Source organism: Vulpes lagopus, chromosome 2, assembly GCF_018345385.1.
Source record: "Vulpes lagopus strain Blue_001 chromosome 2, ASM1834538v1, whole genome shotgun sequence".
NCBI classification, from domain to species: Eukaryota; Metazoa; Chordata; class Mammalia; order Carnivora; family Canidae; genus Vulpes; species Vulpes lagopus.
In genome coordinates, this window is record NC_054825.1 from 96292714 (window position 1) to 96320653 (window position 27940).

The window sequence follows — 27940 nt, forward strand, 5'->3', positions numbered from 1 at the left end:
GGTAAGCACTCAGGGACTATTTGTTGAATAAATGTGAACATTACAAGGAGGATATTCTAATCTTTATCCAGTCACAGTGTGGAAATCGTGATTTGGAAATTATATTTTTTCATATTGCAAATCAAGAATGTAAAGTCCCCATCCCCTTATATACATGTGGCTCTGTTCTCTCCCCAGAAATGGGACAATAGCACAATATTTATTATCCACCTTTCTTTCTTTAACATGGTTCTGTGACATGGTGCATAGAGAAGAGGTTTTATTGGGCAATGCTCCACCAGAACCTAATACAAACTAGAAAACACACCTGTAAGCACGAGAGCAACAGAAAAAGGTGAGCCATTGGTCCAAGACTGATAGAACTAAAACAGAAGAAGTACAAGTGCAAGAAACATTACATTCTAAGCTAGTATGGACTGGTTTGAAAACTCTAAAATGATTCAGTCTCTAAACTTTAAACATACAGATTGTGATATTCCTGTAAATTATGTCATGAATCATTGAAGAAGATTGGGGAAAGGTACCTACTCCAGCAGAGTTTTTGATATGGACTATTTTAATTTATTTTAGAATTACATATGTAATTTTAAATATATAGAACCCCCAGGTGTGAGTTTTAATAGCATTTTAATAGCACTAGATATTTTATTTAGTGTTATTTATAAAGCTAATGAAGCATTCTTAAATTCTAAGAGGAAAGAGTATCAAAGAAATCATAGTTCCTCCTTTTAAGATTCATATGATCTAGCGCAGCTGCTGAGACACACACATGAACAATTATAATTCAGGGTAGTACGAGATTATCCCAAGAGTAGTACAAATGAAATATTATAACAAATTAGAGAGACAGAGAGAGAGATTCTAGCTGAGGTGATTGGAGAATGGGCCGTGAAAGCGATGGCATTTATCTGAGCTTGTCAGATAGATTGTAAGAGGCAGGTAGAAGGGTAGGGCCAAGAAATTCCAGCCACTGAACTAACCCATAGTTTAGTTAAGTTGAGCCTTTAACCAAGTCGGTCTTCAAGTGAGTGTTTGATGTTCTACCAATCTTTGATTTTGGCTCTCTCCTACTCAATGTTATTATCAACATCTTGGAGAAAGATTTCTAAGTCTTTAATGATAAACTTAAAAGTCTTTAATAATAAGCGTGCTTATTCAGATTTGTTTGTGATATGAAGCAGATGAAAACAGAGACTCCATGATGGAGAAAAGATTTAAGGAAATCTTAACTGGCTGGAATGACTGATGGTATCTCAGAAGATAAAATCTAACAAACAAATGTAAAGCTCTTAACTTTGATTAAAAATGTATATATATTGCTGAAGCCCAAGATGGAATTGCCTGGCTTAACAACAATCCACCTAAAAGGAGAGAGTGGCTGGTTGTATGAGAAATGTCTATCCTAAAGCTGATGCAAGATACATTGATTTAGCCTAAAATTTATCCATTCAACCAACCGTTTTTTAATTAAGCACTCTGCACAAAATGCTAGCAAGAAAATTGAGGTATAACAACTAATAAAAACAATCCCTGTCCTTAGGGACATCCAGTTTATGATAGAGATGAACAAATACAAACTACAATGTGGGACTGTAAATATAAAAATGTAAAATAAAGCCGAGACCTCAAAAATCACTAATAATCCCAAGAAACAAATACTGGTCAGATCACAGTAGAGTTTTGTGCTACATTTGCACCATACATTTTTTTAACAGCTGCATTTAGATATAAGTAATATACAATATAGTTCACCCATTTGAAGTGTATACTTCAATGGTTTCTAATATATTCACAAATCCATGCAACCAGCAACACAATCTTATTTCAAAACGTTTTGCCACCCCATAAAGAGACCCTTGAACTATTAGCAGTCTTGGTCACTTCCCTCCAACACCACTGCCACCACCACAGCGCTATGTAACCTCTCATCTTCATTCCATCTGATAGATTTGCCTGTTCTGGATATTTCATATGAATGGAATCATACAATATGGGCTTTTTTTTTTTTTATTGGAGTTCAATTGGCCAACATACAGCATAACACCCAGTGCTCATCCCATCAAGTGCCCCCCTCAGTGCCCGTCACCCAGTCACCCTCCCACCCCACCCCCCGCCTTGTATGGGCTTTTCTGTGACTAGATTCTTTCACTTGTCACAATGCTTGGGGATTCATTCCTTTTGTACCACAGATCAGTATTTCATTTTTTGTTGTTGAGTAATACCATACCTCCTTTGTCCATTTATCAGTTGATGGAAATTTAGGTTGTTTTTGCCTTTTCGCTATTGTGAATAATGGTCCATGTTCAAGTTTTTGTGCCAACCTATGTTACATTTCTTTTGGGTATATATCTAGAGGTAGAATTGTTATGTCACAGGATAACTATGTTTAACATTTAAGGAACTATCACACAGTTTTCCAACGTTGCTAATTTTATATTCCATTTTACATTCCCACCAGTGATGTATGAGGTTTTCTCCACACACTTTCCAATACTTGTTATTGCTGTCTTTTTGATGATAGCAATTCTAGTGGGTATGAAGTCATACCTCGTCGTGGTTTTGATTTGCATTTCCTTAATGACTAATGATGTTGTGCATCTTTTCGTGTGCTTATTGTCCACTGGTATGTCTTTTTTTTTCTTTTTTAAGATTTTATTTCTTTATTTATGAGCGACAGAGAGGGGGGGGGGGGCGGAGACACACAGGCAGAGGGAGAAGCAGGCTCCATGCAGGGAGCCTGACGTGGGACTCGATCCCAGGACTCCAGGATCACACCCTGGGCTGCAGGCAGCACCAAACTGCTGCGCCACCAGGGCTACCCTTGTATGTCTTTCTGAGAAAAATATATACCTGGATCTTTTGCTCATTTTTAACTGAGTTATCTTTTTATTGTTAAGTTTTAATTTCTATATATTCTGAGTACAAGTCTCATATCAGATATATGGTTTGCAAAAATTTTCTTCCATTCTGTGGGTTATCTTTTCACTTTCTTATTGATACAATTTACAACACAGAAGTTTTTAATTTTATAAAGTCTAATTGTTGTTATTGTTTGTACTTTTGGTGTCCTTAGAAACTGTTGCCTAATCCAAGATCATAAAGATTTACTTCTATGTTTCCTTCTAAAAGTTTATTTAACTCTTAGATTCATGTGTATGATCCATATTGAATTAACTTCTGTGTATGGTGTGAGGAAAGAGTCTAATTTCTGTGGATATTCACTTAGCCCAGCATCATTTGTTGGAATGATTATGCTTTCCTCATTTAATTATCTTGACACCCTTGTCAAAATTCAATTGACAGTGCATGTTAGGGTTTATTTCTGGACTCTCAATTCTATTCCATGGATCTATACATCCATCCTTATGCCAGTACCACACTGTCTGGATTCTTGTACTTTGTACCAAGTTTGAAATGGGGAAATGTGACTCCTCCAACTTTGTTCTTTTTCAAGATTCTTTTGCCCATCGTTGGTCCATTTCCATGATCAGCTTAAGACAACATATTTTACGAAGGATATTGATAAAGAGGAGCAAACCAGAGGACATTAGAAGAAAATTTTCAATAATTTGTGATGTTTAATCTATAAGGTGAAAGATAAAAGTGGAACATTAGAATTTGATTTCATGAACTTAAGAGGTTGTTATAATGGAAAATGATTCCATCAAATTCTTTGTACTCCAGATGGTGAAAATTACTGAAAGGGGAGCCTCAGTTCAATATAAGGATGAACTTTAAAACCACTAAACTTCGTCATAAGTAAATCAGATTTTCTCATATCTGATCTACCTATCCCTAAAAAGTCAAGCCAAAGCCACATGACCTATTTATCAGTAATGTTGTAGAAGAAATTTCAGCATTGAATAGAGGATATTATTAGTCTACGATAAGTAGATATGAATAGCAATATGAATCTAGACATTGTCACTAAACACTATCTTGATTAATCCCCCAAAACCATATGAAATGTGTACTATTATTATTTCTTTTATTGGATAAGGAAAGAGGCTTAGATAGGTTTAGTAACTTGCCCAACTACACAGTTAAAAAGCGACTGAGTGTATCCTCAAACCCAGTTCTATTTCATACCAAAGCCTATGCTTTTAACCTGTCTAATATGGACACAAGTTATGGTGGCAGATATAAGAAGAAAACTGAGCAGTAGATTATGTAAAAGGAGAACAGGAGCTATTTGGTTTACGAAGTATCATCAGTGAGAAAGAGTATGTGGTTAAGGATGAGTTTGAAAGGTTTCAAGCTTTAATAACTGCAGAGAGATATGCTCCCATATTCTAATAGAAAAATGGAAGTTCATGGGGCACCTGGGTGGCTCAGTTGGTTAAGCGTGTGCCTTCGGCTCAGGTCATGATCCTGAGGTTCTGGGATTGAGCCCTACGATGGGTTCCCTCCTTGGTGGGGAGCCTGCTTCTCCCTCTCCTTCTGCCTGCCACTCCCCCAGTTCTTTCTCTCCCTGTGTCAAAAAGTAAGTAAAGTCTAAAAAAAGAAAAAGAAACAAACAGACACCTGGGTGGCTCAGGAGTTGAGCATCAGCCTTTGGCTCAGGGCGTGATCCCTGGGTCCTGGGATGGAATCCCGCATCAGGCTAGTGATTCACACAGCAAGCTCACCCATTCAAAAGCAGGTAAGGGTCCATGTTCGGATCAGGGCTCAAGCCTACTTGCTCAAGACACTTGGTTTGACCACTCTTCTAGGTGAGGCAGAGATAGCTGATTCTGAGGCTTCCATCTTGGATTTCCAGAGAACAGAAGTGAAATTAACAAGAGAGGAAAACTGAATAGACACTAGCTTAGGATTCTTTGCTTGGTGTGTCACACATGTTAAATATGAGCAAACAAAAAGTATTTTTCAAAAAATGTAAAATAGTATATCCAGCTGTGTAGAAGATAATTAAAATGTGGGATTGAGCCTTAGATCACTGGACAGGATTGGCCTTCAAGAAACGGCTAAAGAAGAGAAAATATTAAATCTCTAAGCCAAAGACTGTAAGGGAGGAAAATCGGAGGGCTTGGCATTTAGCTTTGTGTCCTTCAGCCCTACTGTGCATTTCCCAGAATTTGCAGCTCATATGCCCAAATTTCCTCAAATCAGTGCCCCTGGGAAAAAATTTAGTTAATGTCTCCTGATGCAGGTCTTGGGCCTGGCACCAAGCTAAGAGTTTTCATGGAGAGAATATTATTTGGTGCTTAGCACAAAGTCTGTTGCAGATGGTATTCTCTTCAGATGAGGAGATTGAGACTCCAGGAGGTTAACTAACTAGCCGCAAGTGAGAGCACAGCAAAGATGGAAACCCAGTCCGTCTGACACCAAGCCCACTCTGCCTGAAGTGCTGGAAGTCACCTCACTGCAGCCAGGCTGCTGTTCTTTCTGAGCCTCTAGAGGAGTGGAAGGTCTCTGACAGACTGGAGCCCTCACCCACCCAACTCCCACCTTTGTTCCTTCTTTCTTTCCTTTCTTTTATTCTCCCAACCATCTGAATATCCATTCATATCCTTTTAAAAATATGTCATCGTGTGCATGCTAGATACCAGTTACTGATGATATAGGGAGGAACAAGATTCAGTTCTTACCCTCATCGTGCTTACAGACAAGAGAGAGATAAAGAAATTAAACAACTTACATACACATGGATTTAAATTAGCTAAATGCAGGCACTTGGTGGCTCAGTTGGTTAAGTGTCTGCCTTTGGCTCAGTTCATGATCCTGGGGTCCTGGGATTGAGATCTGCAGCAGGCTCCGTCCTCAGCAGGGAGTCTCCTTCTCCCTCTCCCTCTGCCCCTACCCCCGTGCCCCTCATCCCTGGCTTGTGCTGTCTCTCTCTCTCAAATAAATAAATAAAATATTTTTAAATAACTAAATTAGTTAAATACCCCTCCACTTATCTGATTTCATACAGAAAGAGAAAAAGAGTTCACTTAATAACATTTGCTATAAAATAAGAACCACTTAATTTAATTAAAGAGTCCTAAATTTAGTCTTAAAGCAAGATCAGATTCAATAAGAATTGCTTATTTCTTTTAGAACATGAATTCTGCATTGCAGTCCTTTTAAAATACCTTAACCAAAAAAATCTAGCAAGCTTAGCAAATCTTTTCTTTAATGGATTCAAGTGGTTTGTAAGTTTGGACGTGTGTGTGTGTGTGTGTGTGTGTGTGTGTGTGTGTTTATATACTGACTATCCATATTTGGCTGCTGCCAGTGCGGTTTCTGCAAGGCAACTGGGGTTGCTGTGACCCTGACTTGTCACTCTGGGCATGTCTAGCCTTTGCTGAGTTAACCTAGGATGACAAGGTAAAGACAAGAAGAAGGTAGAGGTGAAGCAGGAACTGAGGCCAAGGAAGAAAACTTGCAGGACCTGAAAATCCTGTTTATCAAATGTTTTGAAAATATCTGAACTATGCCCTAAAATTCACCCTAATGGATCCATGGTTAATTTTGGCTCAAGAATAGAATTCATTTTGGAGAATGTGTTAAGGGGCTCCTAACGGTGCATGGGGTGTCCACCTTCCTCACTCAGCACCTCCACCATATGATTTAGACTTAGGCTTCTAACAAAAATGATGGACCACACCTCAGGGCGACTGTGTCACAACAATATGTGTCAAAAAAAAATTTTTTTAAGATTTTATGTATTTATTCACAGAGAGAGAGAGAGAGAGAGAGAGAGGCAGAGACACAGGCAGAGGGAGGCTCCATGCAGGGAACCCGATGTGGGACTCGATCCTGGGTCTCCAGGATCAGGCCCTGGGCTGAAGGCAGCACTAAACTTTTGAGCCACCAGGTCTACCCTATGTGTCAAATTTTAATCACATAACTAAACTCAATGCTGCAAAATCACAAATTTTAAAAGGCATTTGGTGGGTGAAAGGGGGAGGAGGAGCTCATAGGTAAATTAACACACCCTGATTGCTGACCTTATATTAATCATATGCTTAGTCTGGTCAAATGTAATCAACTCACTGAAAGGAAAGACAAAATCAGAAAAATAAAATCTCTAATCAAAAAGGTATTTTCTGTTACTATAACCCCTTATTGTCCCTTTTGACCTACTCAATTATGGAGGGATAACTAATAGTATTGTTTTTCGGCATGAATACTTTCCACAGAACATGCTAAACTGATTAGAAACTGTATAATTTTTAAAATATGTATTTATGCTTGGTTTTTATAAGTCTAAGTTATACACTAACTCAGCAGTTTCCAGGCTGTAATAACATGTCCAGGAGCCCTTTCGTTGACTCTCATATATTATGATGAGTCAAACCCACAACTCCTTTTTTCAGCCCACTTATCCGAAGCGACCAGTACAAACGTGTTTCTAGCAATTATAATCAGTAGTAATAGAAGATGCAAATAGTAAGAGAAAACTCCATGAGCCAAGGATCTGAGTCTCAGAAGATCCCTACTCATTCCAAAATGGCCTTGAATTTTCTTCCTTGGCTAATTCATGATATTTCTAGATCTTATATTTTTTAAGCTTACAGGTGGTTAAGTCAAGATTGGAAATGTCTCTCACAATTAATGAAAATGTAAAAGATGCTTGCTGAGACACGATAAGCATATTCCCTTCTTTTGATATTTTAAAATTACTTCTTTCCATACGAGGACTCTGAAGGCCCTGGTTCACTCATTATGAATGTCAGGATTCAGGAAATAATAACTGAATACAGGAACTATTAATAACTTCACAGCACCTTTAACTTTGCACTTAGATTATAAGGGTATGGTGAAATGGTAAGGAAATGTAGATGTGTGGGAAAACATCCTGAGATATCCCAGAGGTCGTGCAATAGGAAGGCACACTGATAAAATTAATATGCTAGAATCGTACCATTTATTAAATTGATTTAAAATACAAACAAAAAACAAGAGGAAAGAGATGGAGGCAGTCCGTGAGGATGGGATGCAAGCAGATGACAGACGGCACCCCCTACCTGAATCCTGCATTATGAAAGTCCATGTGCCCTGTTCTCTGCACTGATGGGGTGGTTTGGGGCCAGCACTAAGGTTTAAGCAAGGGAGGCTGCAGACAGAAGGGCCCTCTGGGCCAATGACACATTCTTGCTCTATCATGGAGATGCAGAGACAAGGATCCTGGTCAATATCTGCATTTTGCCAATTATCTTGCTGAACAGCTATAGATTTTTATCTGCATTTTTTTTTTTTTAGCACAGCTGTTGTTGGGCCAGAAATAGGACCATATAGAGGGTCACCAATGAGTGGCTAGTAATGCAGGGGCGGGCATAGCTGTCAGCCCAGAGGCAGCATGATCAAGATTTATAATCTGATATTCCCATCCATTTCTGTCTATAGGTAACATTCTTGTTTGTTTCATCATATAGTTCATTTTTCTATTTATATGCCTTAGCATATTCTAAATTACTTCCTCTCTGTATTAACACATGCTGTGAATTTTGCCTGTAGCGTGTAAGGAACTAGCTTACTTGCTATCTATGCCTAGGGATTTCATCATTCCACTTGTTTTCTTGTTTTCTTGTCCTCTGTAGCAGAATTGAATGTTCCAAATAATATAGCAAACTCCCATCACAACGTGTTGATTCTTACAGCAACTTTCATTCCCAAGTTCAGCAGGAAATGGAGAATTGAAAGGCCACCATGCAAACAAGATAAATATCTTTATATTTCAAGGAACTCACTTATTAACTATCAAACTGGAGGTATTTAGGCACATTCCAAACTTTTTAGAATCTGTGGCATTAGTAGTCATGAGCAATGAGGTGGTCTAAGATTTCTTTGAAAAAAAAAAAAAAAATAGGGCAGCCCGGGGGGCTCAGCGGTTTGGTGCCTGCCTTCAGCCCAGGGCCTGATCCTGGAGACCTGGGATCGAGTCCCATGTTGAGCTCCCTGCATGGAGCCTGCTTCTCCCTCTGCCTGTGTCTCTGCCTCAATCTGTGTCTCTCTCATGAAAAAATAAATAAAACATTTAAAATAATAATAATAATAATAAGGTTTCTTTGTATAGTCAACTCATCTCCCTACAGTTACTCAAAAGAACCTGGAAATACTCAAAATAGCGTGGAAATATGTGGTCTTCCATTTTCTCTCTGACTCCCTCTACTTCTGGCTTCCTTGCTCTTCCCAGAATTATCCTGCCTCATGACAGGTCTCGCAGTGTTTCCTACCATATGCTATTCATGACACAGTTCCTGTGGACACCATTGACACAGGATACCATGAGAATGATAAAAATGGGCCATAGCTGAGAGCTAGTTCTACCTGCTATCTGGGTCTGAAAAGTTCTTCCCTACATAGCCTTAGGGGTTGCTACTTTTCTTTTTTTGCTAAAGTGTTACATTTTACACTGAACATTCTGTTATCACTTTATTTAAATTGTGCTCATCACTTCCCACCTCAACACTTCCTATCCTCTTTTTCTTTACTCTTTTTTTTTTAAGATTTTATTTATTTATTTGAAAGAGAGTGAGTGAGAGACACAAGGAGCAGGAGGAGAGGCGGAGGAAGAAGGAGAAGCAGACTCCCCAACTGAGCAGGGAGCCTGATGTGGGGCTCCATCCCTGAACTCAGGGGTCATGACCTGGATAGGAAGCCAGACCCTTAACCCACTGAGCCACTGAAGCACTCGTCTTTGCTCTTAAAAAAAAAAAAAAAAAAAAACTTTATTTTTAAGCAATCTCTACACCCAACATGGGGCTCGAACTCTTGGGGCTCAAGATCAAGAGTCCCGTGGTCCACCAACTGAAGCAGTCAGGTGCCCCTCCTCTTTTTCTAGCTTGACTCTACAGCACTTTATTGCCTTCTAATATACCATTCAAAATTTTCCACTGATTTTGACCATTTGTCTTACCAATTCCTATACCAATTACACACACACACACACACACACACATACATACACACTATTGTAAATTCAACAAGAGGATTTTTGTGAACTTTGCTCAGTGCTCTATTTCCAGAAAAGTACCCGGCATATAGTGGGTTCTCAGTCTATATTTGCTTAGTACATCTACTCCACACCATTATCACAACTATATATATCAATTTCCATATCAGGTTAGTAAGGGAAAAAAAAATCAAAATAGGTCAACTCAAAAATAGCTCCAAAAACTACTCTGGAAAACATTACCACTCTATGACCAAATTTGCAGGCAGATTACAGGAAGCTGGGCGTGGTTAATGTCACATGAAAGCAGAGATACAAATCGTATAACCCTGCAAAGTACTGAGTATTCCACTTCTTATGGGTTTGCCATGCCAGAGGATTGGCTCAACCAAGGATGTTAGAATTACTTTAAGCTCTATCACTGGATCCTACCTTGAGGGGCTCCACAGCTTATTTGATACAGGACTTTTTGTTCACTGATTTCAAGCATATTTGTTTGAATGAAAAAGATATTTCCTTGATCTAAGAGGAGAGCTGTTGTTCTGAAGAACCTTGTGATGGCTAAATAGTTTAGGGGGTTTAGCATTTCCTAAAGGAAATGATAACATCATGTGGCCCTTCTGATAGGAAAATAATACTGTCCCACTGTCACCATATTATGGCCTTAGGATGTTTCACTAGAGGGAGTGCTGGCTCAACACTGACACGCCCACACACTCCTAGTCTTGTGCTCTCCATGATCTAGGACAGGATTTGAAGAAGTCTGACCAGTTGAACCATTGTGGAAGGGAAGCTTGCTTACCCTTTTAATCCTCTTCCTTTCCAAAATCTGGACTCCCTTTCGTTGTCAGAACTCAGAAGCAGGTATCAGACATTTTGAATGCTTCTCTGGGTCCTGCTCTGATTTGTTAATCTCAAGTAAGTCTTTCTACCTCCTGCTTTGTCCTTTCTCACTTTAGATCTTTCATCTGTAAAAGTGGGAACTTGCTAATCAGTTTCTCAACAATGACACAGAAGTCAGCTCAGAAATGGTTAACAAAAACAACTTTGGGGAATGCTGTCATTCTGTGACAGTGCATCTTTTTTCTTTTTCTAACTTTATTTATTCTTCTGTCTCCCTCCCAAAAGGGAATGCCTGGACATCCAGCAAACCTCACCCCTCCTTGACCTCACATGACTCCTCATGCATACACCACATTGGAGGCAATGGATGTCAGGCCATAGGCAGTGCTTGTGCACCTGCCTCCAGCCCTCATGCTGCCTCTCTGGAATCTGCATTGGTTCAATCTCCCATGACATTGACATGTTTTAAGAGTTGGCTTGTACCGTGTGTCATTCTTGCCCATAGAAAAAAAACAGGGTTAAATCAGAGAAATATCATTCAAAGTTTCTAAATTAAGTAATTCCTGTGTCTGGCATCAGGAGTGTTTGTTTTTGTTGACTTGTTTTCTTTTTCTACCCTGTACCGAAGTGTCACTGAGGAAGAGAAACACTTGTATGTTCTTAGGCTGGGACGGAATATTCTCCTAACAGTCTTTAACATTTGGCCTGAGGCTACACTGCAGTTTTAGTTGTCTGAGTGTTAAATGTAGGGTAAATTCAAATCTTCCCTGTTTTCATGGAATAATCACTAATGAATGTAATCATGTTCCGATGTAATTTGTTTCATTTGCAAGTTGGCAGGAGTGAAGAAGGCAGCTTTCTTTAAAGATGATTAGACCATGGTTATTAGGGTGAGGTCATTGGTTTACAATTAAGTCATTTTTTTCCCTACAGTTATAATAATAGTGATGGAACCCAGAATCGTGTAGCTTGCTCTTTGGCAAAAGAAGGAGATCAAATTTTCAGAGTTTGGGCTGCCTTCCCTGAGTTGAGGAATAGTTTCCCACACCCGAGGCTGCTGGTGGATAATGGCCTCCTCATACCACAGGCATTACTGCCTGTCAGGCCTCTGTGGGCCCAGGCAGCTCACAGCATTCTCCAACTTGGAGCAGAAGCCTTTACAACATAATTGAGATGGAAGATATTTTAAATTTAAATCCTAGATTGGATTTATTGTCACCTGATCTACCCTCTGCTAATAAAGGGAAGAGATAGTCTTTAAAGGGAGAGTAAAAGCAGAGCCAAGGATTTTGTACTCCCCACGAAAGAAAAATATCTTCCCACTGGGGTCAGGGAAGGTTATCAGCTTTAGACCTCTAGGCATGGGACTTAATTTCCCATATAATTATTTTTGCCTGCATAGTCACCATTTTTTTAAAGTTATGTTTTTATCTCTTTTCCTCTCTTACAAACAAAACATTTTATGGTCTCCACAGACCTATTTTTGGCAAGCTCCAAAAAATCTGTGAAATACTTAGAGCCCATCATAGGGAAAAATATCCACTGGAACTAAAACCATTGGATTCTAGGTACTAATTGAAATTCTGTTGCTCTGTTAAAGATTTCTCCTCTCTGTTCTTGGGGTTAGGATGGAGAAACAGTGGGGAGACCCTGAAACAGTGAATGAGACTTGTGCTTCATCTTGACCATGTTGTTAACTAGTTATCAGGCCCTGAGCAAGTCACTGAACCCAGCTGAAGAGCTGGATTGTATATATATTAGACCTCTACCAGTCAAAATCCCTCCAACTGTGTGCAAGTATGAAAGTGCTGGAGTCACACATTCTCTAGTTGCACTTTTAGACTTTTCCTAAAATGCATACTTTGAAATGAAAACTACTTGGCAAATGGCATCTCCTCCTGCCTTTAAAACCTGAGATTTATGGACACTTAAAACTGTGCCTGTGTCTAAGAATTTCATAGGAATATACTTATTGTAACATACAAACATATAAACAGGGTTCTGTTTATATTCTCATACATATTTAAACAGAGAATTCTGAGTGCCAGATTGTCACCAAAGAAGGAGTACTGCAATATCACCTAGCTTCACAAAGCAATAAAGCTTCATGGTCAAGAGTGTGGGTTCTGGAGTCAAAAGGCTAGGACTCAAATCCTTATCCTGTTAATGTGTTTGTGATCTTGGGATGTTGGCTTAACTTCTGTGTGCTTCCAGCTTCTTATCTATACATGGGACTAATCCCATTATCTCCCTCCTAGGATGGTAGTAAGGACTCACATAAATAGTGCATTTAGAGCAACCGATTCTGTTATTGGCACACAACAAGCATTCAGTAAACTTTAGGAACTATTTTTACAAACTTAGAATTAGGTCCAAAATGATGGAGTCTGAGACCCTCATTATTACTCTCAGTTTTTTTGTAACTTTAAATCTAATAGAATTAGATAAAAAACAGTCAAGAGTAGCCTTTGTTAGTTGCTTGGTTCCTTAGTAATTTCTAAGTGCAGACATTTTAAAATTATTTTTAAAGATGTTGTTTATTTATTTTTTTATTTATTTAAGAGAAACAGAGCACAAATGGGGAGGAGGCAGAAGGAGAGGGAGAAGCAGGCTCCCAGCTGAACAGCGAGCCCAACATGGGGCTCAATCCCAGGACCCGGAGATCATGACCTGAGCAGAAGTCAGATGCTTAACCGACTGAGCCACCCAGGTGCCCCTAAGTGTAGACATTTTGAAATAATGTGGGACTATTCAGGATTAGCTATAGTCCTCTGGGGTCCTGCTATGCAGTGAGCCAAAAAGCAAATGGCAAGGATTTGACTAGTAGAGCTAAGTGGTAGTTGAAAGTGGAAATTTTTCTTTATGGATTTAAGTTTAAATAAGATTTGGGGGAGGGTAAGTTTTCTCTCTTCATAAAATAAAGCACCTTCATTATAGAAAGCATCTTATTTTATTCCTTTAGACAAGCACCTTTAACATTTTTTATTATTTGCCATCTTTTTCTGCACATAATTTTGCTCCATCATTATAGTCCTACATTATATCCTGCTATTTTTATTAACCTTTTTTTTTTTTTTTTTTTAACCTGAAGACTGGTCTTTGGCCTAATTTTCAGGGACCATTTTCCTTTTGTAAATAACTAACTAAAATCAAGTCCTTGTGATTCAGAGACTGAAACGGGTGGGAAACTATGTGAATGACTTCTCCATTCCAGTGGGAACCTGGATGGAAACCCTCTTTTTGGAAGCCAAGAAGGCAAAGTTCCATTTTTTTCTTGGCAAGAGACTTTATGAGATTCTGAGTGTCTTTGGACTCTGCACTTTGGTAGCTTGGAATTAGCCTGAGAACACTTTCATGCCCCAGTGAGCTCAGAATCTCTCCCCTAACAACAAAGACCCTGATTTCCAGGGTTCCGTCGAATTTCTCAAGGCCCAATGAAGTGTTGGTTTGTATCCATCTCAAGTTCCCGTTTCCTTGTCCCTCACACACTGATGTTTATTATAACTTTCACAGAAAGAGGATTTCTCACCCATAAGGTAGTTTACAGGTTAAGGGATGACCTTAATATCCTGTTAGTGTTTTTCTTACAAAGGCTAGCTGCCACTCTAAAAATTACATACTGTATTTTATTCTGAACTCTTTTCTTTTCATACTCTTTTTTTTTTCTTATATTCTGTGGGTGCTTCAAAATCCCATATGCCATGGTGAATACAATTTTCTTTTCAGGATAAATATTTTTTCAGCCCAACCCAAAGAGGTAAAATAGTTTCTTCCTTAAGGACTGTGGACTGTGGCCAATTGCTATATAAACCTTCTCCAGTATTTTGGCTCTCAAATGTGCTAAATTTAACCCTTACTGATGGTATAAACCCTGTCTGTCGGCTACCCCTGCAAACAAGATGTTACAACTGGCAGATTATATGGAAGACTTGGACGTGATTGGAAAACTTGAAATCCTACTTTAAAGTTGGATTTTAGGGGCACCTGAGTGGCTCAGGCAGCTAAAGTGTCTGCCTTTGGCTCAGGTCATGATCCCAGGGTCCTGGGAGATTGAACCATGCATCTACTTCTGTCTCCCTCTGCTTCCCTCTCTCTTGCCTGCTCCTCTCTCTCTCTCCCTGTCTCTCACTCTCCCATTCTCTCTCTCTCTCTCTCTCTCTCTCTCTGTCAAATAAATAAATAAAATCTTCAAAAAAAAAAAAAAACAAAGCTAGATTTTAACTTTTAGCTCTCTGAACAATCGTGACAGTCATTGTTGAGCTTTATGAACATGCTAGCTACTGGGCAAGCTATGGGAATAAATGATGAGAAGTGATCTGGGATTGCCCATCATTGAGTTAAATCAAACCTGATCCTCTCACTTATATGATACAGGGAGACTTGCCCCCTGGGAGGCTTGTGTACTGACTTGGTTATGATGCTGGGCTCTCCCCTGGCCTTTCCATGCCAGTCTCAGGGACATGCCCTCTCTCTAACATTACTCTCAATGGCTGATGCAAGACTGTCCTCTGAATACCCCAAAGCACTCTAAGACCAGGCTGGACCATTTAAAGAGGGTCTTACTAAGTGACTAAGCACAGCAAAAGGAATAGGAGAATACACAACTGTACAATATGTCCTCAATGTAGAGTTTCCTCATCTGCCTCCCTTGCCAGCTGTAGGCCTGTATCCATGCAGCAAAATCATCTGCCTCTCCTCTGTGAGGCCTGGATGCATGCTTAGACCTCTGGGAGCCCAGATCTAATCACTTAAACTAGGGTCTGGCTTCCTAACCTTGAACCCATGTTTTCTCTGCATGCTTGACACTGGAATATGTCTTCTTAGGCTGCAGGAAATATCAGCTTTATTTATACAACATGGCCTTTCCTGTAACCTCCACAGGACAACCACATCAGAATGCCACAGTCAGGTATGATGCAAAAGCACACCCAGTGACAGGAAGCTACGTTATTGCAAATGGCTATGATGGTAATATGAGTATCAAAGATACACCCCAAGAGGGGGCCAGTGTTCCTGGGTGCCCAGGTGCTGTTTGCAGCTCTAGTAGAAGGAGGCAGAGGATGGTATGGAACAAGCAAAATGATGTTTAAAGTATATGCTTTATGGCCTCCCCCTTCTTTAACGGGGACAAAGGTCTCTCAATGCAGTCATGTGGCAGTTTGGAGAAGGAGCTGTTATTCCTGCTGTTGTTCCTCCTGGCTTGGGTTTCTGGGGGGCTGCAGCTTCAAAGGCAGCTGGATCACCGTTGTGCTTCTTGCTGTAGAGTTCCTCTGAGCATGGGCCTCTGGAGGATGATATGAGAAAGGTCACTCCACTTGACAGAGGAGAGGCTGGATTCTTGCTTAGCCTGGCTGTAAGAGAAAAAAGAGCTTCAGCTGAGCTGCTCACAGGTTCTGGGGCCTGGGGCGTGTGTGTGTGTGTGTGTGTGTGTGTGTTTACAAGCTGGATCTCAGCATTCCATTTTTTTCAAGCCCACATTCCATTACCCCATGTTCAACTCAGTTGGCTTCCAGGAACCCTCCCAAGAGAAACAGCTGTTTGATGCCTTAAAGAGGAAATTTTAAAAGCTCTTGAGGTTTAGAATTTTAGAATCTGCAGGGCTGATAACTTCCTCTCTGCTTATGAAAACAAATAGCACTAACTTCTCTCTTTCTCAATACAAACAATTCCAAAAATGCATGTTACTCTTCCAAATGCGATTCTATCAAGGAAGCAAAGATGAAATTGGGTAGCTGGTGATGAAGTTGTAGATGCAGCCAATAAAATCAGTTCTTGATATTATAGGGTGGGTACTGTTGATCTTTATGCTACAGTTGACAAGTGATAAAAAGATGGAGACCATATTATTGCTGCTTGAGACAAGAAAGTTTCCTATCCCACTTCTGACCCTCAAAGCACCAATCTAACAGAAGGGACACGTGATTCAGAAACACTTAGAATAACTTAGAATAATTAATTACTCTGCAGTAAATACACTTCTGGATGTTTCTGCTACAGTTCTTTAGTAAGCCAAGTTATAGAACCAGCAATATAGTTTACAATAACTGAAGGATGGTTTTTCTTTTGGAAGATGTGTGCTTGAGGGATAGTGATTTTTTTCCAGTTTGAGAAAAATAAGAACTAAGCTTTAAAGAATCTGCTTGTCCCTAACACACACACACACACACACACACACACACACACACACACACTCAAAGTTTTATTCTGGCCCATTTTCTCTCCTTCCCTCTATCTTTCTCTCTCTCCTTCCCGTCCTTTCTGTCCCTCTCCCTTTCTCTCTTCAATTACCCGTACCCTTGAGGGTTGATGGGACAGTGGAATCAGAAATGAGAACAGGAATGTATAGCTATGGATAAGCAAAAGGCTTATCACTTTAATTTTTCTTAAATCATCCTGCTCATTCATTTTCTTCTGGATGTTCTGTCTGAAAAGGCTATTTCCATTAGACTTATTTACCTTCCTTTAACTTCTGTCTCAAAATTTGAACATAGTGGGATAATGTTTTATGCGGGAGAGCTTCAAAACAAACAGTAGATTTTTCTGGGTGAAAATGATCTATATTAGCATGAATACCATTCATTTTTGTTATTTGAACACTCTTCAATAAACGAATTCATCTATATCAAGACTGCTTTATTCTTGATATAACTAGTTTCTAATCAGTAGCTCTTACAGCCAAGAACAGAATGATTTCCAGTGCTCCTAATTATTCACGGAGCTGATAGACATAAAATAACAAAGGGACTATTCTGTAGTGACAAAGTAAAATATTTTAAGGAAGAGATAACTTTATATCAACCATGATCAAAGTTGTAATATATTTTTTTAAAAGATTTTATTTATTTATTTATTTATTCTTGAGAGATAGAAGGAGAGAGAGAGCCAGAGACACAGGCAGAGACAGAGACAGAGACACAGGCAGAGGGAGAAGCAGGCTCCATGCACTGGGAGCCCGACGTGGGATTCGATCCCGGGTCTCCAGGATCGCACCCTGGGCCAAAGGCAGGCGCCAAACCGCTGCGCCACCCAGGGATCCAAGTTGTAATATATTTGATGTGACTTGTACACAAACAGATGAAAGCTCTTCAACCTCCAAGGCATTATGAATACTTTGCAATTAAAAAATTAATTAATTAAAAACAAAATGATCAATAAATCCAGCTAAAATTTGCATTGCTACTAGCTAACTGGTATCCAGAGTACCACACATTTTTTTCTTATTCCATTCAGTAAGTATATATTGAGTTTCTTTACTCTGTACTCTGCATTTGTACTGTTTGGAATATAGATGGCCCCAGTTCTCAAGGAGTTTACAGTCTACTTGGGAGACAAATAAACATTTCCAATAAAGTACAGCTGAAAGTAGAGGAAGAAAGCCAAGAGCAATACAGTGGAATATCTGTCCCTAGAGACAGGATGTTTATTTTAGCCAGTTTGCCATGGTCCAAAGTCTAGCTTCATAGGCTCAGATACCTTAGCATAAATTGTTTCTCAGTAACAAGTAATTGATCAAGTAACGAGAATAATTACTAGCAAACTAGAATGCCAGTTTATTAATTTGTCCTGAGAAATAGAAGTGCCCAAGGAACTAGACCCGAAGTCCAATGGCCAGTGCACCATCGGTGACCACAGCAGGAGCTAGGTTATAATCAGAAGGTTTCTTGGTAAGCATGAAATAGAAGAAATTAATATTTGATGAAATATCAAACATTGATGATTTATACAAAATTATAATGATACTGGGCTATAATTATAATGGTAGCCTCATAAATCTCTCTCCTAAAGTGGGTAGACCTGAGACCATGGAGGGGACAAGTTAAATTATGAACATACTTTTATACTAGTCAATAAAGCACTGCTGTCCTGACTCCTGTCCTCCTAGCCATCCTGACTCCTCCCTTCCTGGGAAATCCTGACTCCTCCCTTCCTGGGAAATCCTGGACCTTACCATGTTCCAACAATGAGAGGACTAACATCTGGGACTATAGCATCTGTTCTGATTGTGGTGATTGGTAAATATTATCAACACGGCTTTCTTTTTAAGGCACTTTTTATATATCTCTGATCTAATGAGTTACATACCTACTCTGCCATTTAACTCTGAATGTTAATCCCTTTTTCTCAAATTGTTGGCAGAAACCTCAGGATAACCCCTAACTTGTGACTACTAATACAAATCAGAAATAATTAAAATTCCTTTTAAAATGCTCTATATATTACCAAATAATGAAGCTGAGTGGAACCCTTTTTCTCTCAAGCAATACGGCTTTCAGGGCTTCCCCAGCAGGAAGTTCTAAGGAACAAGCCCTGTAAGTTTTGTTCCTGTGAGCAGTGGTCATAGCACAAGTTCCCAAAAGACTGGGAGAGAAGGCAATCAAGGGGATTTTCTTGTTTGGTTGTTTTATGTTTTGTTTGGTTTGGTGTGGTTTGGTTTTTTAATCAAGAGCCAGTACAAACCTTTCCCCAGGGAAGAGTTGGCATATTATTTAAAGGAGAAAGACTGGATGTTCAGTGAACAACAAACAGCAAATGCATTCTCAAAATGTATAGCTCGTTCAGGGCATTAAAATTGAGAATTCATGCCATACAGGGACAGCTCCTCAAAATCTCCTCCCTCCTGATTTAGGTACATGTGTTGGGGAGAAGGGGAGTATTCTTGTATTGTTTTTAAAGAAGCAGTTACTATATTTGACTATGAAACTTAGTTTCCCACAAATCCATTATCAGCTGGTATAATGTTGCTCTCTAGAACATTTGCAACATTTTCAATTTCATCAAGCCAAAAGGACAGTTTATTAAGGCAGTCACTTTCCCCCATGAGTCTCAGAAGGAGATTCATTTGGCTTTAAAGCATCTTCATATAATTTGTAGCTGTGGGTTTCCCAGGGGGAAGATATACAAAGGATACTGTGAGAAAATATGCTTCTTATTTAAGCTGTGAAGTGTTGATAGAACTATCTTCAGCTGACAATGACAACCACTGGGGATGTGAAAAGCAAACAAACAAACAATGTCTTTTGTTGCATTCTGTCCTTTTAAGCTAATTTGTACAAGATCTACAATTAGGATTGACTATTTTATATACTGAGAAACATAACATGTGGTTAATAAAAATTTAAGAATTTATCTTGAACAGGACCTGGCTCACAGTGACTGACAAATGACAGATGACAGAAAGAATGAATGAGTGAATGATTAAGTGAGCAAGACAGCACAACAGCTTTCTCTCTGAGAAAGCTCACAGATTGAAAAACTAAATTTACATTTTTAACTTACTGTCTAGCAAAAAGTAAACAGATTCTAGAAAAGCAAATGGCAACTTCGCTAAATGCATAACTGACAGTATAATTACCCCAAGGAGAGAAGCTGTTGCTCTGAATGAATGCTAAATGCAAAGTCTATAGATGAGCATGTAGGTGTATGTGCGTGTGCATATGTGTGTGTGCACGTGCACATGGATGCAAGCTCACCCATGGACACACTAACAGAGAGACCCAGAGGAACTGGGGAGTGGCACTTCAGAGGCAAAAGGGAGTTTCTGTGTAAACAGTCTGTGTGATCTCAAGAAGGGTGTTCAGTGCTTCTAGGAGGCACTAGGGTTCAGTGAGAAAAGCAGAGACAGGCTTTGGGTCCAGACAGATAAGGGTACCTACCAATATGCAGCCTACCAACCCTTTGACCTTAATCAATTTACCTCACCTCCCTGAGCCTCAGTTAGCTCACCCTTAGATTGTTGATGATAACACTCCCTCTCCAGGGTGTTACTGAGAAACTGAGGTGATGGTACAAACACTTGTAGAGCATGCATTATGTGCTGGGCAGCATTCTGAGCACTTCATATACATGACCTCATGTGAACCTCACAAGAGCCCCATGAGACAAGAATTTCCCTTCACAGAAGCAGGGGTTAGGTAATTGCCCCCAGTATATGGGACAGGGTCTGCCCACAGTTGATTCTCAATAGATAATAACGGACATTATTTATTGCCACCGTGCTAAGAGTTTTACATTTATTCTCTCATTTGATCCTCCAAACAACCATATGCCTTTATCATGTGCCTGGAGGATAGCAAGTATGTAATAAATATTTGTTAAATGAACGTGGGAATCGTCCCTGTACAGAAAATTAGCTGAGGCTTACATAAGTAACTTGCTCGAGGTCATACAGCCAGAATGTGCACCCCACACGCTAACCCGGTGTGCGTGCTCCTAATCATGCCAGTTATTTATGGTCTGTGTGTCCATCTCCCCCAGGGTCAAAGAGAAGAAAGACCCCGGTAGTGGAACAGACATATCAAAACCATCAAGAGCAGCTAAGACCCAACACTTTGGTGTGTTTAGAAAATATGGAATCCATGATCTTTCCTTTCTCTGGCTCTGTCTTTTTCATTGCACTCTTGATCTCTGTCTCAGCCTCTAAAAAATCTATGTTCTGCAATCTCCGATTTCTAATTCTGGCTGGCAAAGGGAAAAATATTAGAAATTGTACTCTGAACTATCCATCATTTAGCTAAGACTTCTTAAGAGTTCTTAAGTAATCAGGCATTTGAGGCTTTGGATTGTATCTGAGGGGAAGAGGGCTTTAATGAGGTGAGTGAAGAAGTATGTGATCTGTTTTAATATACAATTCCCACACGCTACAAATAGTGAGGTCCAAAAAACCCGTCTTCAAGGAAAACTGCTTTACAAAACGGGATAATATTTTACTCAAACTATTACATGCTGACCTGTAATGGAATGTTAATATTGAATTAATTGCCTTTACATGCATCATTTCTATAATATGGATAAGTGGAGAGAGCTTCCAGAGACTCTTTCTTTGATTTAGAATGAAAGAATAATGGCTATTTGCTTCTAGCTTGGCGGACTAATTATTGAATGCTGTCATTCTTTGTGTTTCAGTACCTTGAGGTGATTAAGCAGGGATAAAAGCTAAAATTAAAAAGAAAAGCCCATTACCAAATACTAAACAGCTTCAGTAACTTCGTGCCAGTCTCTGAAGGACATTCCTGCCTTGTTATGACAAGGAATTGTTCATAATGTGTGCCTAGCATATAGATTGCATCCTTTATTTGAAACAATAAGAGAGTCATCCTGAGTAGTTGATGGAAATAAATAGGCAGGCAAATTTTAAAGGGAAGAAAAAAAGACCGACCAGTAGGCCTCTATAATAATTGCTTGTCACCGTAGCATCAAGTAGTCCATCCTTTTAGGAACTCGTTACGTGGCTAGGCCATTATGTTCTCTGGATGGAAAAAAAAATGTGGTAATTCACAGAAAAGCAATGACAGTATTCTGCTGGTTTACCTAATAGTATTGACTAGATAGGAGAATGGTGGCTTGAGAGCAAAGAGTGATTCTGTATTTGAAATTGTTTTTGCTGTCTTTTGTTCCCCGATCAGAATTTTTCTCATTTAAAAAATATTAATACCTTTGAAAAATATCAAAGAGACCTCCACCAGTGTTTAGATCTGACTATAGAGTGCACAGCTTCCAGATTTGTGCCCAATTACTCGCTTAGAGAAATGTTTGCTGTTGCTGGGAGGAAACGTGGAAGAGATGCTATGCTTTAGTGCCCCTTGCTGGTCAACCTGAAGAAAATCTGAGCGTAATGATTGCCAGAGCCCAGGTTTCCATAAATGGTATGCCACATTCCACTCACACGCATAGGAAGCCCAACTGATTTAGCTTAAACATATGTAGCTAGTCTTAAAAATCATTATAAGGATGAGATGTTGCATCTGGAAATGCATATATTATCTTAGAGAGGAAAAAGTTCAATTATAAAGACAAACTACACATTAGGTATTAACCTCACTTCAAAATAAATCCAGGTAAATACATTCCTGTGAATGCACTCTTATAAGAAACTTTTCCTGTGCCCAAAGCATGTTTTTTGCTTCATTATGTCTCAAAAAATGTGTATCGCCTTTCAAACCATAGGGAAAACAAGAGGTACCAAAAAAATACCAAATGGAATTCTCAATTCCAATTGACTTCCAAAAATGATCCAAAAATTTATTTCTACAGGAAAAAAAGGCATATCAACAGTAATGTGCATTAGATCATTGTTAATTACATTATAATTTTAACAACTGAATTCTGATTTTGGTGGATTTTTTACCTGTTTGTCATTTTTTGAGAATGTAATGCTACTTTTATAATTTAAAAACAATAGCCACAACAAGGCTACACTGACAAGTTGTCTACCAAAGCTAATTAATTCTTAGGATTCCATAGTTATCCATCAGACCTAACACATCAGTCCTATTTGAAACACCATTAGAGCTGGGTTTAGAATTAGATCTCCTCCCCTATGAGGTACCCATCAAAAGACTGGATTCACAAGATCCAGTTCTGGGGGGCTTAAAAAGTCTATTCAGACAGACTAAATAATACCGAGATGTATGGTGACCAGCCATGTGGTAATCTTGGCAGATTTACAGGCCAACATCATATGCCTCAGCCAGCCAGTAGATCCTGGCAGAAGGCACCACAGAGAGATGATCCTTCAAAATCCTGAAGAGTTCAAGGGACCTAGAATAGCCAAAAATAATCTTGAAAAAGTTGGAAGACACACTTCTCAATTTCAAAACCTACTATAGAGCTACTGTAATCAAGACAGTTTTGTATTGGCATTAACAATAGATGTATATTGTGGGACAAAATTGAGAGTCCAGAATTTTAAACTCTTTAATTTTGGTCAACTTAATTATGTTCATTAACAATTCCTAGACAATTCAATGGGGGAGTGAATAGTCTTTTCAACAAATAATGTTGAGATAACTGGATATCCACATGCAAAAGAATGAAGCCAAACCCCTACCTCACACCATATATAAAAAATTAACTCAAAAGTGATAAAAGATCTAAATGTAGGATCTAAAACTATAAAACTAGTAGAAGAAAACATATGAGTAAATCTTCATGATCTTAGGTTTGACAGTGGTTTCTTAGATAAAACACCAAAAGCACAAGCAACAAAAGAAAAAATAGATAAAGTTGACATCATCAAAATTAAAGCTTTTGTGCTTCAAAGAACACCATCAAGAAAATGAAAAGACAACACATAGAATGGTATAGTGTTTTGCAAATCATGTGTCTGATAAGGAACTTGCATCTAGGGATCCCTGGGTGGCGCAGCGGTTCGGCGCCTGCCTTTGGCCCAGGGCGCGATCCTGGAGACCTGGGATGGAATCCCACGTCGGGCTCCCGATGCATGGAGCCTGCTTCTCCCTCTGCCTGTGTCTCTGCCTCTCTCTCTCTCTCTGTGTGACTATCATAAATAAATAAAAATAAAAAAAATAATAATAATATAAAAAAAAAGGAACTTGCATCTAGAGTATATAAAGAATGATTGCAACTCAGTCATTAAAAAGTTAAAAGTTATTTGCTAATTTAAAAATAAGCAAAGAATCTGAATAAACATTTCTCCAGTGAAGATATACAAACCAGCAATAAGCACATGAAAAGATGTTTAAAATCTTAGGGAACGGCAAATCTAAACCACTGTGAGAAGTATTTAACACCCACTAGCATGGCTACAGTAAAAACGACAGACAATTACAAATGTTGATGAGGATATAGAGAAATTGGAACCCTCGATCGTTGGTAGTAAGAATGTAAAATGGTGCAGCCATTTTAGAAAAGAGTTTAGCAGTTTCTCAAAGATTATAATGGAGCCCCTATATGACCTATAAATTCTACTCCTAGATATGTATACACACCCAAGACATATATGACAAGAGAAATAAAAACATATGTCTACACAAAAACTGGTACATGAATCTTGATAGCAGCATTATTGATAATAGCCAAAAGGTGGAAACCCACATGTTCATTAACAAATGAATGTATAAACAAAGTGTGGTACATTCATATAGTTGGAAATTATTTGTCATCAAAAAGAAGGAAGTACTGATACATGTTACAACATGGATTAAACCTTGAAAACACTAAGCTAAATGAAAGAAGTCAGACACAAAAGTTACATATTGTATGAATCTACTATATTAATCTGCTAGAGCTGCCGTAACGAAATACCACAGACTGGGTGGCTTACATAACAGAAATTTGTTTTCTCATAGTTCTGAAGACTAGAAGGATAAGATCAAGGTGTTGTTGGCAGGTTTATTTTCTCCTGAGGCCTCTTTGCCTGGCTTACAGATGGCTGTCTCCTCACTTGCCCCTCACATGCACACACACCTATGGTATCTTTCTCTTCTTATAAAGGCACCAATCTGGGCACCTGGGTTGCTCAGTTCATTGGGAGACTGCCTTTGGCTCAGGTCATGATCCCAGGGTCCTGGGATCCAGTCCCACATCAGGCTCTCTACTCAGTGGGGAATCTGCTTCTCCCTCTGCTCCTCCCCCTGCTTGTGATGTCTCTCATGCTTTCTCTTTCTCTCTCTCTCAAATAAACAAATAAAATCTTAAAAATTAAAGGCACCAATCCTATTGGGTTAAGTCCCTTATGACCTAATTTAGCCTTAACTAAACCTCTTTCAAAGCCCTCCAAATATAGTCACATTGGAGGTTAGGACTTCAACATACGAATTTAGCAGGATATAACTCAATCTATAACATCCATGTATATGAAATATACAGAATAGGCAAATTTATAATGACAGACAATAGATAGTGGTTGCCAGAGGCTGGGGGATGGGTGTGAAGATTGGGGTGACAGCTAAGGAATGCAAAAGTTTCTTTTTGGGATGATGAGAATGTCTTGAAGTTGACTGTGTTGATGGTGGAGCAACTCTGTGAATATGCTAAAAGTCATTGAACTATACATTATTAAAGTATACATTGTGTTTATTTGTTTTAGAGAGGGAGAGAGGGGTGGGGGAGGGGCAGAGAGCAAGAGAGAATCTTAAGCAGGCTCCACACTCAACGCAGAGCCCAACATGGGGCTTAATCTCACAACCCTGAGATTGTGACCTGAGTCAAAATCAAGAGTTAGATGCTTAACCAACTGAGCCACCCAGGTGCCCCTTAATTATACATTTCAAATGAGTGAATTGTATGCTATGTGAATTGTATCTCAATAAAGTTATTACTGAAAAAGAAAAGCCAAGTGGACTAGAAAGGCCATCAGTAAAGTCTTTAAAAGGAATCCACTCATAAGGATGAAGCTCAGAGCCAAAGTCCTTAAATGAAGACAGAAAAGAAAAAAGCCCACTTCTGACCCTAAACATTCAGTGAACTAGGGGCAGAAAAGCAGGTATCAGATATGGGGCATGTGGTCAAGGCTGCCCTGGCTATAAACATGGCATGAACCTAAGTCACAAAGTGTTGGCTTAGAGCTCCATGAGCTGCTGCCAAGACCCACATTCATGTTAGAGATCGAAGAATGATGTCCCAGCCTGGGGAGAAGAGAACCCTGAGGTTGGGAACCGGGCAGGGTGTAAGGCAGGGCCTGAGGTAGTCTCTCTTATGTTCCTGACTTCCCTCCACCATTTCTTTAGAATTAGAATGTTCAACTTCAGGAGCACGTGGGTGGCTCAGTGGTCGAGCATCTGCCTTCAGCTCAGGATGTGATCCCAGGGTCTTGGGATTGAGTCCCACATCAGACTCCCCACAGGGAGCCTGCTTCTCCCTCTGCCTATGTCTCTGCCTCTCTCTCTCTCTTTATCTCTCTCTCTCATGAATAAATAAATAAAATCTTTTTTTTTAAAAAAAAAAGGATGTTCCACTTCAGTAAGCATGGAATCCTTCTGGTATTCTTCTCTCACAAACTCTGTGTTTTCAAAGCATAGGTCTGCCAAACTATATTTCTTAAGCACAAATGCTATGCTGTCATTGTCAGTTTGCTTATTGATCTCCACTGGACTTCAAGACCCGGGAAGATGGGGACTATTACTTTTATCTCTACACCCCCCACAGGCTCTCCCATGGCTGAGCACATAGAAAATGCTCCATAGACATATGTGACATGAATAAGTAAATAAGTACTTGGCTTTCTCATTTTTGACTTCTTAGAATGCACATCAACATCTTGCTTCTGCTAGACGGAGCCATTGTCAGAACTAGTAAAACTCAAGAATTCTAACTAAAGTACTGATTTTTTTTCCAGTAGAATTGACATAATTATCAATAATAATGGTTTAGCATTTATTGAACATGTCTGGGCTGGGCCTTATGCTAAGCAATATGTAGTCATTATCTCACTGAATCCTCACAATAAACCCCTGAATAGATATTTTTATTACACCCATTTTATAGATGTGGAAACTGAAACTCATGGAGGTTAACAGACTTGCCCAAAGCCACAGCATTGGTAGTAATAGAACCATGATTCACACCTCAGAACTCCAAAGTATATGCACTTATCCTCTGTGTAATTATGACCTCTCAATGCTTTATTCTGCTAACATACTCTGTCAGAGAAAAATGGAAAAAAAAAAAAAAAAGCAACAGTTGAAGTTTGAGATTACTCACACCTTTCAGGCCCTGTCAGAAGGCTTTCTGGCCTCAAAATTAGAGAATCCCTGCTTGAGTTTGGAATCACATCCAGCTTCCCTGCAAATTCAGGCTGCAATGTTCTCAGGTCACCTTGCTCCATAGGCAAAAATTACTTGCCCCGATGTAAGCAGCTCCTTGCATTGAGGAGACCACAAAAATAAGCCGTGTGTAGAAAGTATGGATGGGCTTCTCTCCCTTGATATAAATTCAGTTTGTAATCAACCAAACCCAGAAAGCCTCTTCAGATTGTTTTCACTGTCTACTGACTCACAGCTTCCAGTTTGCATTTTATTCTCTTTCGTTCCCTTTATGCATTTTAGTTGCACTTCACAGAGTTCTGCACAAAGGGAAAACCCAGTATGAGTCGAATGCTTACCAGGATGGAACATTCTGACATTTCAGAACAACAAACTCAGCTTGAGGTGTTTCGACAAGGCCTACATCAAAAGTCCTGAACACTGTTGTAAGAGATTCAACAGCTTTCACATTGACCTCAATAGACAAAATTAAATGTTTGCTTATTTCATGGTTACCATGTCCCAGTGCAAACAGCCTGGTGTTTTTCCTATTTTCTATCCACTTCTGTTACCTTGGCTGTGTGCATATCATGACTGAATGGCACTCAAGATCATCATCTGCAAAAGTGAAGGGAGTGGTCATGCCCATAATAGGGCAACTCTTGTTCCAGGAGAACTTGGAGCCGTTCAGGACCAATGTCTATGATTCGGAAAGCTAAAAAAGAACCTAAGTTAA